This window comes from Schistocerca piceifrons, chromosome 10 (genome assembly GCF_021461385.2).
Source record: "Schistocerca piceifrons isolate TAMUIC-IGC-003096 chromosome 10, iqSchPice1.1, whole genome shotgun sequence".
Lineage (NCBI taxonomy): Eukaryota > Metazoa > Arthropoda > Insecta > Orthoptera > Acrididae > Schistocerca > Schistocerca piceifrons.
Window position 1 is genome coordinate 38517284 of NC_060147.1, and position 12998 is coordinate 38530281.

At 41.9% G+C, this 12998-nt stretch overlaps 1 protein-coding gene across 1 annotated transcript in view; it reads left to right on the plus strand.

Moving 5' to 3' along the window:
* LOC124718667 overlaps positions 1-12305 on the plus strand; it is a 98568-nt gene extending 86263 nt beyond the window's left edge. The window contains exon 10 of the mRNA XM_047244293.1: positions 10417-12305. The gene's annotated coding sequence lies outside the window, so the exon portion shown is untranslated. The remainder of the gene's footprint in view (positions 1-10416) is intronic.
* The last annotated feature ends 693 nt before the right edge of the window (positions 12306-12998 follow it).

Genomic DNA, 12998 nt, shown 5'->3' on the forward strand with positions numbered 1-12998 from the left:
ATTTCTCGCACTTTCAATCGGCGATCCTCCGTGACCATTGTGTGCACTTTTGCCATGATTTCTGGAGTAGTGACACATCTTGGCTGAACACTGTGCAGAACATCACCTAAGCTCTCCTGACAAAGTTTAAATTCATTTGTCCACGTGACAGCAGTTGAATATGAAGGAGTAGAGTCCCCCAGTCTTTCTTGAAATTGGCATGAATGTCTATTTGCTTTCTTACCTTTCTTTACAAAGTACTTAATCACTGCTCGAATCTCGATCTTTTTCTGTCTTCGCAAATCACTACATGGGAACAACAACACAGGCACATCACAATCACAACTCTCTACCAAGAGCACTGATGTGTCACGTGTTTACAGACAACAGTCCAATGAATATCACGTGAAAAACTCATTGCGCTAGTGCTGACCTCTCGTGGTGATTCCGAGAACTTCTCAAACAACCCTTGTAATTCTGCCAGTGACATCCCACCACATGGCAAGGAGGGACAAAAGAAGAAGAAGAAAAACAAAAAAAAAAAAAGAAAAAAAACCTAAAGGCTTGCTCCTGTATATGTGGGAGGAACAGAGGTTCTCCATGTGTCATTTGAATGCTAGAATAAACTGTTCAGCTTCACCATTAGACTGGGGGTGTAAAGATGTAGTAGCCACATGGTGGATGGAATTGGCAGCATAAAACTGAATTGACTACCATGAATGGTGGTCGACTGTCTGAGACAGTGATCTCAGGAAGACCTTAAAGACATAAATTAGAAGATAAAGTCAAAGCCCTACTTTCAGTAGTGGTCGATGCCCGGGGGACAACTAAAGGAAGTTAACTGTGTGCTTCTACCACCACCCACCATGGCAGAGACTCGCAAAATCAATATGGATATGTTGCCACAGTTTGGATGGAGCTGGCGACTCATAAAAGCATTGTGGTGGAGCTGATTGATGTTCCGCAGAAACCTTTTCTCAATCTGAGCATCCATGCCCTGCCAGATAAAATGATTTCTGATGAGTTGTTTCTTGCAAACTATGTCCCAATGACCGGGATGTGATAAGGACAAATCTCCTCTCTCAGGGAGAGAGGAATCACAACATGTGCATCGTCATTCTCTGTATGCAACAGCAGAACACTTGACCATTCAGGTAGTGTGTGATGATGCAAAAATAGCGACGTGCTGCTGAGTGGAGAATTTCTATCAAAGTACGTGGCCACCCATGGTACATGTATTGCAAAATGCCGAAGAGCTGGGTCAGGAGCAGTTTCTGCGGAAATACACCAGAAATCGAGAAAAAAATTTTGAAGATTTTCAAATTCTTGCATATAGATTTAAAAATGATACAAAGCATTAGAGCCCAATTAGAGCTGATAGAGGCCTATGATCTCTAATGAAATAGAACTTCCAGCTGTCCAAATATTGGTGGGATGTGGTAACACCAAAGGTCATGGCGAGCACCTCTTTCTCGAGCTGACTCTGTTTTAAATTGCACTGTGTTTTGTTAACAGTTTTTGAGGCAAAAGTAATAGGTCTATCAGAAAAACAAATTATGTGCCAGAGCACAGCTCCAGTCCCATAATAATGCATCCACAGCTAACACAACAGGCTTAGCTGGTCAAAAAAATCAAACAAAGATGATTTAATAATGTGTCCTTTTAATTGCCGAAATGCATCCTGAAATTCTTGGTACCTCACGAAAGGAACATTTTTCCAATGCTGCCTGTTCGGTGGAGTAGCAAATTGTGCAGTGGTTTTAATGAATTTGATATAGTAGGTAAGCTTCCCAATGAGAGCTTGGAGCTCCTTAATGGTACAGTGCACCTTGCACCAGCGTATCTTTTATTGCAGACGATTGCAAAGTAGCAGGATGAATTCCCTGTGCATTTATTATGTGTCCTACATAGTAAAAATTTTTTTGGAAGGAGTAGTACTTTTCCATATTGTACTTTAAACCATCCACGGAAAGAAATTGAAATAAGCAGTCTAAATTTGCCAAATGTTTAGCAGGCGTACAACCGACGGCTAGAGTATTGTGCAAATACGAGAGTAATCCCAAACGTAAGGTCTCCTATTTTTTTTACAAGTACATAGACCTGTTTATTCCTACAATGGTTTACATTAGTTTACGGCTTGAACATTTAGCTATTTTTCGACATAATCACCATTTCTGTCGATGCACTTTTGTAGACGCTGTGGTAGTTTTTGTATGCCCATGTCATACCAGCTCGCTGCCATGCTGTTCAGAAAGTTATGAACATCTTCTTTCACCGCGTCATCAGAGCTGAATCACTTTCTGGCCAAATGTTCTTTTAGCCTAGGGAACAGGTGATAGTCACTGGGTGCCAAGTCGGGACTATAGGGTGGGTGGGTGATCATGTTCCACCGAAACTGTTGCAGGAGGGCAACGGTTTGCCGAGTGATGTGTGGGCGAGCATTGTCATGGAGAATGTGTACGCCCTTGCTCAACATTCCTCTTCTTTGGTTCTGAATTGCTGCCCGTTTGAGTTTTTTCAGAGTCTCACAGTAAATGTCAGCATTAGCGATTCAGCTCCGATGATGAGGTGAAAGAGGAGGTTCATAACTTTCTGAAGAGCATGGCGGCGAGCTGGTATGACATGGGCATACAAAAACTGCCACAGTGTCTACAAAAATGAATCGACGGAAATGGTGATTATGTTGAAAAATATCTAAATGCTCAAGTTGTAATCTGATATAAACCGTTGTAGAAATAAACAGGTCTGTGTACTTGCATAAAAAAAAAATAGGAGACCTTACTTTTGGGATTACCCTCATAATTTTTACAAGAAGGGACTTTTGCTGTTCATGGTTCCAGGCGCTGATGAGAAATAGCAGGAGCTGAAACCCTTCTGAACGGTAATCGCTTAAAAATCATTAGCCCATACTAAAAGTTGGTCAAACATTCAGAAACATTAGTGTGACACACTGAAACACTGATTTGTAACATCAAACAAGTCTAACCGAATATGTTTGCTCTGTTTCTAGAACTGACAAGGGAACCTCCCCATCGCACCACCCTCAGATTTAGTTATAAGTTGGCACAGTGGGTAGGCCTTGATAAACTGAACACAGATCAATTGAGAAAACAGGAAGAAGTTGTATGGAACTGTGAAAAAATAAGCAAAATATACAAACTGAGTAGTCCATGGGCCACATAGGCAATATCATGGTCGCTATGATCTCAGGAGCGCCATGGTCCCGTGATAGCGTGACCAGCTGCAGGACGAGTGGTCCTTGGTTCAAGGCTTCCCTCAAGTGAAAATTTTACTTTCTTTATTTTTGCATAGTTATTATCTGTCCGTTCGTTCGTTGAAGTCTCTGTTCACTGTAATAAGTTTAGTGTCTGTGTTTTGCGACCGCATCGCAAAACTGTGCGATTAGTAGACGAAAGGACGTGCCTCTCCAATGGGAACCGAAAACATTTTATCGCAAGGTCATAGGTCAGCCGATTCCTCCACAGGAAAACACATTTGATATATTCTATACGACACTGGTGACGGCATGTGCGCCACGTGACAGGAATATGTTGTCGACCGACCTACCTAACTTGTACACTTGGCGAATGGGTAAAAAGATTCTTCTACCTTGCCCGATTTAGGTTTTCTTGTGGATGTGATAATCACTCCCAAAAAGTGATGAAAACATAAGAGTTGGTCACATAAACTGAAAATAAAAAATTAAACTTTTCAGTCGATGGAAGATTAGAACCAAGGACCTTTCGCTCCGCAGCTGCTCACGCTAACCACGAGACCACGGCGCTCCTCCGTTCCCAGTCTCCTTGATGTTGCCTATCTTCCCATGAACTACTCAGTTTGTATATTTTTGCTTATTTTTCCATAGTTCCACACAACTTCTTCCTGCTTTCTCAATTGATTTGTGTTCAGTTTTTCAAGGCCTATCCACTGTGCCAACTTATAACTAAATCTGAGGGGGGGTGCGATGGGGAGGTTCCCTTGTGAGTACATGAAACGATACTCATTTTGTAATTCCAGGAGAAGCTGCTGGCAAACTGCACACGGCAAGCACTGGAATTTTGTGTGCATTATAGGCAGATACAACAGAAGTAGGCAGCTGTAGCTGTCCACTCTTAAGGGACAGAAAGCATGTCGTCCTGTCTACGTACTGCAACAGAAGAGTTCTGCGATGTGAAAGTGAAGCAATTGCCTGTCTTGGCTTTTATGACATTTCTGTTACAGAATGCACTTGTCGCTAACTATGCTGTGGCTGTGTGCTCACAAAGCATCTGCATTGCTTGTAAACGAACTATTGGAATGTGACCTTGCTTTCCACATTAGAAATATTTTGCATCACGATTAGAACAAGCGTTCTGCTCATCATTCGAAAAGTACCGAGGATGAGACTTCCCCACTGTATTCGATAGTACATGTTGTGCACCGTGAAACTGAAAGTTTTTGCCACAGTGTTTACTGTTTGTCTGAGCACTATTTTTATTCACTTTAATACTAGGATTAACATTAGGGAGTGTGTCTTGCACACTTCAAACAACAGAAATGTAATGAGGCCTAAAATCAACCTCTGTTGAGCCTACAGTAGTTTAAGATTCCACGATAGACAGAACTGTTTTCAGATCAGGATTTGACAACTTGAGAATGACAGTGTGAATATGTGTCTGACACATTCTGCCTGATTGCATCATGTAACATGTATGGGGAACTGGAATTCAATAGCTGGAGAAGGAATAGAAGGGAAAGTAGTAGATGAATATGGAATGGGGGTAAGGAATGAAAGGGGAAGCCACTTGGTAGAATTTTGCACAGAGCATAACTTAATCACAGCTAACACTTGGTTCAAGAATCATGAAAGAAAGTTGTGTACATGGAAGAAGCCTGGAGACACTGGAAGGTTTCAGATAGATTATATAATGGTAAGACAGAGATTTAGGAACCAGGTTTTAAATTGTAAGACATTTCCAGGGGCAGATGTGGACTCTGACCACAATGTATTGGTCGTGAACTGTAGACGAAAACTGGAAACAGCAAAAAGGTGGGGATTTAAGGAGATGGGATCTTGATAAACTGAAAGAAGTAGAGGTTGTAGAGAGGTTCAGAGAGAGCATTAGGTAATGATTGTTGTCAAGAACAGGGGAAAGAAATACAGTAGTAGAAGAATGGGTAGCTTTGAGAGATGAAATAGCGAAGGTAGCAGAGGATCAAGTAGGTAAAAAGACAAGGGCTAGTAGAAATACTTGGGTAACAGAAGAGATATTGAATTTAATTGATGAAAGGAGAAAATATAAAAATGCAGTAAATGAAGCAGGCAAAAAGTAATGCAAACGTCGCAAGAATGAGATCGATAGGAAGTGCAGAATGGCTAAGCAGGGATGGCTAGAAGACAAATACAAGGATGTAGAGGCATATATCACTAAGGTAGACATTGCCTACAGGGAAATTAGAGAGAACCACGTGTATGAATATAAAGAGCTCAGATGGAAACCAGTTCTAAGCAAAGAAGGGAAAGCAGAAAGGTGGAAGGAGTATATAAAGGGCCTGTAAAAGAGCGATTTACTTGAGGACAATACTGTGGAAATGGAAGAGGACAGGACATAGGTGAAGATGAAATGGGAGATATGATACTGTGTGAAGGATTTAACAGAGCACTGAAAGACCCGAGTCGAAACAAGGCCCCAGGATTAGACAGCATTCCATTAGAACTACTGATAGCCTTGGGAGAGCCAGCTCTGACAAAACTCTACCATCTGGTGAGCAAGATTTATGAGACAAGCGAAATACCCTCAGACTTAAAGAAGAATATAATAATTCCAATCCCAAAGAAAGCAGGTGTTGACAGAAATTACTGAACTATCAGTTTAATAAGTCATGGCTGCAAAATACTGACAGGAATTCCTTATAGACAAATCAAAAAACTATTAGAAGACAACCGTGGGGAAGATCAGTTTGGATTCCGTAGAAATGTTGGAACACGTGAGGCAATACTGACCCTATGACTTATCTTAGAAGAAAGATTAAGGAAAGGCAAACTTGTGTTTCTAGCATTTGTGGACTTAGAGAAAGTCTTTCACAGTGTTGAGTATAATGCAAGCCTTTGACAGTGTTGAGTGGAATACTCTCTTTCAAATTCTGAAGGTGGCAGGGGTAAAATACAGGGAGCGAAAGGCAGTTTACAATTTGTACAGAAACCAGATGGTAGTTAAGAGTCGAGGGGCATGAAAGGGAAGCAGTGGTTGGGAAGGGAGTGAGACAGGGTTGTTGCCTATCCCCGATGTTATTCAATCTGTATATTGAGCAAGCAGTAAAGGAAACAAAGTTCGGAGTAGGTATTAAAATCCACAGAGAAGACATAAAAACTTTGAGGTTTGCTGATGACATTGTAATTCTGTCAGACACATCAAAGGACCTGGAAGAGCAGCTGAACGGAATGGACAGTGTCTTCAGAGGAGGATATAAGATGAACATCAACAGAAGCAAAACGAGGATAATGGAATGTAGTCGAATTAAATCGGATGATGCTGCGGGAATTAGATTAGGAAATGAGACGCTTAAAGTAGTAGATAAAATTTTGCTATTTAGGGAGCAAAATAACTGATGATGGTCAAAGTAGAGAGGATATAAAATGTAGACTGGTAATGGCAAGAAAAGTGTTTTTGAAGAAGAGGAATTTGTTAACATCGAGTATAGAATTAAGTGTTAGGAAGTTTTTTCTAAAAGTACACACATCAAAAAAGTTATGCATCACCTTGGTTCCGAGAGATATGGAACCTGTACAGAAAATTGGAACAGAGATCAACATAAACATGATTTCCGCCCTTTTTTTATTGCTAATGAAAAATAAACATTGCATGTTGTACCACCATACAGCGAGACCTTCAGAGGTGGTGATACAGATTGCTGTACACATCGACACCTCTAGTACCCAGTAGCATGTCCTCTTGCATTGATACTTACCCGTATTCATCGTGGCATACTAGCCACAAGTTCATCAAAGCACTGTTGGTCCAGATTGTCCCACTCCTCGACGGCGATTCGGCTTAGATCCCTCAGAGTGGTTGGTGGGTCATGTCGTCCATAAACAGCCCTTTTCAATCCATCCCAGGCATGTTCGATAGGGTTCATGTCTGGAGAACATGCTGGCCATTCTAGTCATACAGTGTCGTTATCCTGAAGGAAGTCATTCACAAGATTTACCTGTTGGGGGGCGTGAATTGTCCATGAAGACGAATGCCTCCCCAATATGCTGCTGATACGGGTGCACTATTGGTCGGAGGATGGCATTCACGTATTGTACAGCTGTTACAGCGCCTTCCATGACCACCAGTGGCATATGTCTGCCCCACATAATGCCACCCCAAAACAGCAGGCAACCTCTCCTTGCTGCATTTGCTGGACAGTGTGTATAAGGCGTTCAACCTGCCCGGGTTGCCTCAAAACACGTCTCTGACGATTGTCTAGTTGAAGGCATGTGCGACACTCATTGGTGAAGATAATGTGATGTCAATCCTGAGCGGTCCATTCGGCATGTTGTGGGCCCACGCTGCATGGTGTTGTGGTTGCAAAGGTGGACCTCGCCATGGATGTCGGGAATAAAGTTGTGCATCATATAGCCTATTGCACACAGTTTGAGTCGTAACGCAATGTCCTGTGGCTGTGCGAAAAGTATTAAACGTGGTGGCATTGCTGTCAGGGTTTCTCCGAGCAATAATGCATAGGTAGTGGTCATCGACTGTGGTAGTAGCCCTTGGGCGGCCTGAGAAAGGCATGTCATCAACAGTTCCTATCTGTCTCTTCTCCATGTCCGAATAACATTGTTCCAAGACATCTGGAGACCTCCCTTGTTGAGAGCCCTTCCTGGCACAAAATAACAATGTGGACACGATCGAACTGCGGTATTTACCATCTAGGCATGGTTGAACTACAGACAACACGGGCCGTGTACCTCCTTTCTAGTGGAATGACTGGAACCGAGTGACAGCTGTGAACAGTCAAAGGGACTGTGTCTCTGATACAGTATCCACGTCAGTTCTGTGAATCGGGCTGATGCAAAACATTTTTTGGTGTGTGTGTTTGTATGGAGTGTAGCCAACACACATTCACACAACCAAGCAGACTGTGTGCGCTCGCTCGCTTGCTCGCCATCTCTGGCAGGTTGGTTGGGGGCATCAGTGTGGAAGGATCATGGAAGGGGAAGGTATAGGATGCCATGGGTGGGGGAGAGAAGAGCACTGTCTGGAGGAGTGTTCAGGGACTAGACTGCCAACAGGTGTAGTGTCAGGAGGCTGTGGTGAAGGGGGGGGGGGGGGAGAGTGAAAAAGGAGAGGAATGGGGAAGGGGAAAGATTGGCAGTTACATTGGCAGAGTGAGGCACACACAGATGATGGGGGGTGAGAATGAGGGGGGGAGGGGTGAAAATTGTTGGGGGGGAGGGTATGGAGACAGTAGGTTAGAGTAGGTTCCCCACCCCGTCAGGTTGCTGCTTCCATTCTCCTTGACAATTCCATTCTGGTCTCAGCTGCTGTAGATCGCAGTTGTGTGTGTAAAGTGTACTTGCTTGCTTGTGTGAACAAATGTGTGGGTGCGTTCATTTCTTTGACAATGGCTGTGGCTGAAAGCTAGTGCTAAAGCTAAACTTTTTCTTGTGCCTCTCTGCAACTTAATGTGTCATCTTCATGGTAAGTAGCAATCTATCTTTTCCTTTCATTGTTGATATTCCAGCCTGAAGTTTCCATTGTTTGTTTTTAACTATTTTTGTTCATACTTCATAGCATTTACTCTTTAATAATGTGATTTAAAAGATGCAATCGTACACTGTATTTTGTAAACTGCTAACACATTTATTGGAAAATAAAATACAAAGTTACCTTTCTGTCCACGCACAATGTGTTGCCCCTTCTAAACACACACTACAGTTGGGCCAGTGTGAACTCATTGCGGGGCAGCCTCACTGTGATGGAGCTGTTTCTCACATTCCCACCTCCAGTTTGCCAACGGACCATATGTAGCTGATGTACAAGGTGCATTCAAGTTCTAAGGCCTCTGATTTTTTTTTCTAATTAACTACTCACCCGAAATCGATGAAACTGGCATTACTTCTCGATGTAATCGCCCTGCAGACGTACACATTTTTCACAACGCTGACGCCATGATTCCATGGCAGCGGCGAAGGCTTCTTTAGGAGTCTGTTTTGACCACTGGAAAATCGCTGAGGCAATAGCAGCACGGCTGGTGAATGTGCGGCCACGGAGAGTGTCTTTCATTGTTGGAAAAAGCCAAAAGTCACTAGGAGCCAGGTCATGTGAGTAGGGAGCATGAGGAATCACTTCAAAGTTGTTATCACGAAGAAACTGTTGAGTAATGTTAGCTCGATGCGCGGGTGCGTTGTCTCGGTGAAACAGCACACGCGCAGCCCTTCCCAGTCGTTTTTGTTGCAGTGCAGGAAGGAATTTGTTCTTCAAAACATTTTCGTAGGATGCACCTGTTACCGTAGTGCCCTTTGGAACGCAATGGGTAAGGATTACGCCCTCGCTGCCCAGAACATGGACACCATCATTTTTTCAGCACTGGCGGTTACCCGAAATTTTTTTGGTGGCGGTGAATCTGTGTGCTTCCATTGAGCTGACTGGCGCTTTGTTTCTGGATTGAAAAATGGCATCCACGTCTCATCCATTGTCACAACCGAGGAAAAGAAAGTCCCATTCCTGCTGTCGTTGCGCGTCAACATTGCTCGGCAACATGCCACACGGGCAGCCACGTGGTCGTCCGTCAGCATTCGTGGCACCCACCTGGATGACACTTTTCGCATTTTCAGGTCGTCATGCAGGATTGTGTGTACAGAACCCACAGAAATGCCAACTCTGGAGGCGATCTGTTCAACAGTCATTCAGCGATCCCCCAAAACAATTCTCTCCACTTTCTTGATTGTGTTGTCAGACCGGCTTGTGCGAGCCCGAGGATGTTTCGGTTTGTTGTCACACGATGTTCTGCCTTCATTAAACTGTCGCACCCACGAACGCACTTTCGACACATCCATAACTCCATCACCACATGTCTCCTTCAACTGTCGATGAATTTCAATTGGTTTCACACCACGCAAATTCAGAAAACGAATGATTGCACGCTGTTCAAGTAAGGAAAACGTCGCCATTTTAAGTATTTAAAACAGTTCTCATTCTCGCTGCTGGCGGTAAAATTCCATCTGCCGTACGGTGCTGCCATCTCTGGGACGTATTGACAATGAACTCGGCCTCACTTTAAAACAATGTGCATATTTCTATGTCTTTCCAGTCCGGAGAAAAAAAATCGGAGGCCTTAGAACTTGAATGCACCTCGTACTGAAGGAGTATGCCATCCAAATGATGTCAAAGTGCAGGGAGCAGCAAATGCAACTGCCAACAGACTGAGCGGTGCGAGTGAAAATGAAATCTGTTTCTCATGTTGCAGCTGATATACTGTGCCGCTCCTGCTGCTTCTCAGAGGACTGCTTCGTTTGCTGTACACCAGTATTACTTGCGGTGGACCACATAGCGGCTGACTGGGCCAGAATACTCCCAGATGTGTGTATTCAGTGCTTTTTCTCTGTTTTTCAAATTAGTGCATCACATTTTCGCTTTATAGCACTTTGTATTTCCTGTGTAAATCGTCATCTCAAAAGACTGTCTGTTTGACAAACCTTTACAAGTTGGATGTCAACAGCACACTTGAAACTTGTGCCACAAAAATATTTAGTGAAGAACATATGGCTAGTTGTTTTATGTTTACATTATACTAACAGATGTTTTACATACACAGTGTTAAATGTTTTTTGTGCACACGCTCGTGTGTGTGTGTGTGTGTGTGTGTGTGTGTGTGTGTGTGTCAGAAATTTCATAACTGATTAATGTTGTCTGCAAGGAAAATTGTGTGAAAACTTTAGTGTAGACCTTTTCTGGAAAAGGAATTGTATTCACATAAGTTACGCTTCGTAGTCCTTCTGCAGTGTACTGTGAATGTGTCTTTCATTTTGTTAAATGAGGAACTTCATGTGGTTACAGAATATGGGACATTGCAACTCTTCTGATATTTATTCTTAATCACAGGTTGTGTGAAAGACTGTTTGAAAATTTGAGAGTGATTGGAGAATATTCGTAAGAAAGATAGATGTTACCGATGGTTTTTATGGAGGGAACTAAGAACAGAGGTACCCACTAAGAATATAATTGATCCTATAGTCACCAGACGTGATGCAGGTAGTGTTGTGACATTATTTATAACAATGACAGCCACTGAGGTATTTGTAGGTAAACAAATGATCAGAGATTTGTCATCGATCACCATAAGAAGTTGTGGCAGTGATAGCCTTCCCAACTTCGTTTCACGAACAGTCTCACGTACAGGTAAATCACGTTCGGGGGAATAATAAAACAGTGGCCTCGACATGGGATTGAACGGTGGGAGTGCTAAGATTCTAGCATTCTGATTTGAAGAATTTAATTAATGCATTAGAAGATGCAGATGTCAGAAGAAAACGACAAAGTGCTGCACCATGAATTCTGATCTGAGCAATGGAAAGGACAGTTTCATTGCTTCCAAACAGGAGTTAATGAATTAAACTGTGAATTTTGCGATCATCATAAATGTTCTATGTGTGGAAACAAGAGTTAATGAATTAAACTATGAATTTTGCAATCATCATAAATATTCTGTGTGTCATTTCTTAAGGGCAAGAATGTTGCATGATAAATACTTTAGTTTGTAGTGTAGCCAATGAACTTACTTAGATGTCTGTAAGCCCTATCTATGTGATGTGTTGGCAGTGGCCTCTCTGTGTCAAAACTCGTAGGTTTCTGTACAAAGCCAAAGATGTAACACCACCATGTTGTGCAAAAATAACTAGCTCAGAAGTATAGCTTTGTATTACCTGTGAACATCTTTTCGGATGGCTTTTATTTTTGCCCATATGTTGTATGAGATACTTTATGTTGATGACACTGATTTCTGTTATATGCCAGCTGTTATCGTATTGATCATTCAAAGATTCCTAAAGCGTGACTGAGTTTATCGTTGGTTATACATTCAGATATTGGAATGTATATTTTTTTCATTTATGTGACAAATATTTAATTTGTTGAAAATTGTATAAGAAAATGTATCTCTTCACATGTTAAATGTCGAGAATAGTAAGTACACGTATTTTCTAAGCTAAATATCAACAATTTAAAGTAGTAGCATCAATCTGAATGTAATTTTATTTAGTACAAATCCTTTGTAACAAAGATTGTCGATACAGAACCAAACTAATTGTTCAGCTTGTAACTATATAAATGAATAAAAAGATCCCTTTGTCAAGTACAGTCATCATCTCTCTAGATATAACAAATTTGTGATTGATTCTAATATAGGCTTATTTAAGAAAGATGATGCAAATGTAAAACTGACTTCAACTTTATTGCAATGACATAATTGTATATAATGATAGGTGAACTTTACATATTCTTTGTCTGTAAGCTTTATGCCTGTTTTAGTTCATGAACTCGTTGCACCAAAACACTATAGTTTTTGGTTACTAAATAGCTCCTCTGTGCCTCAGTAGGGAGTATCGTGGTTGAATTGACACGCGTGTGCGTTGTTGTAACTGATTAGAGAAACACAGTGTAATGAATGACCACAAAGTGGGAACGTATGATCACATTAGCTGCAACAGTGCCAGCTGCTGGTTCTCTCTGCAACCCAAGAAATGTGAAATAGTCACAAATTGAATGTGCCCCAACAGACTACATGACGTATTCTATGAAAACATGTCTAGTAGGTCAAAGAAACTGGAATGCAATAAAAAGTTGCAACTGGCAGATAACCTGAATTTAGCTTCAGGAGACAAAATCATGAGCTGTTCCAAAAGTTTCCAAGATTTGAATTCTACGCACAAATTTTTACACGGAAATACTGCTAGGTGTAAGTTCTTGAATCAGTATGGCAAGCAGCTGTGAGTAGAGTTGTTTAGTCAGTCACTGGTTAATAGATTTTCATTTTTGTGTCTCCGTCGCTTT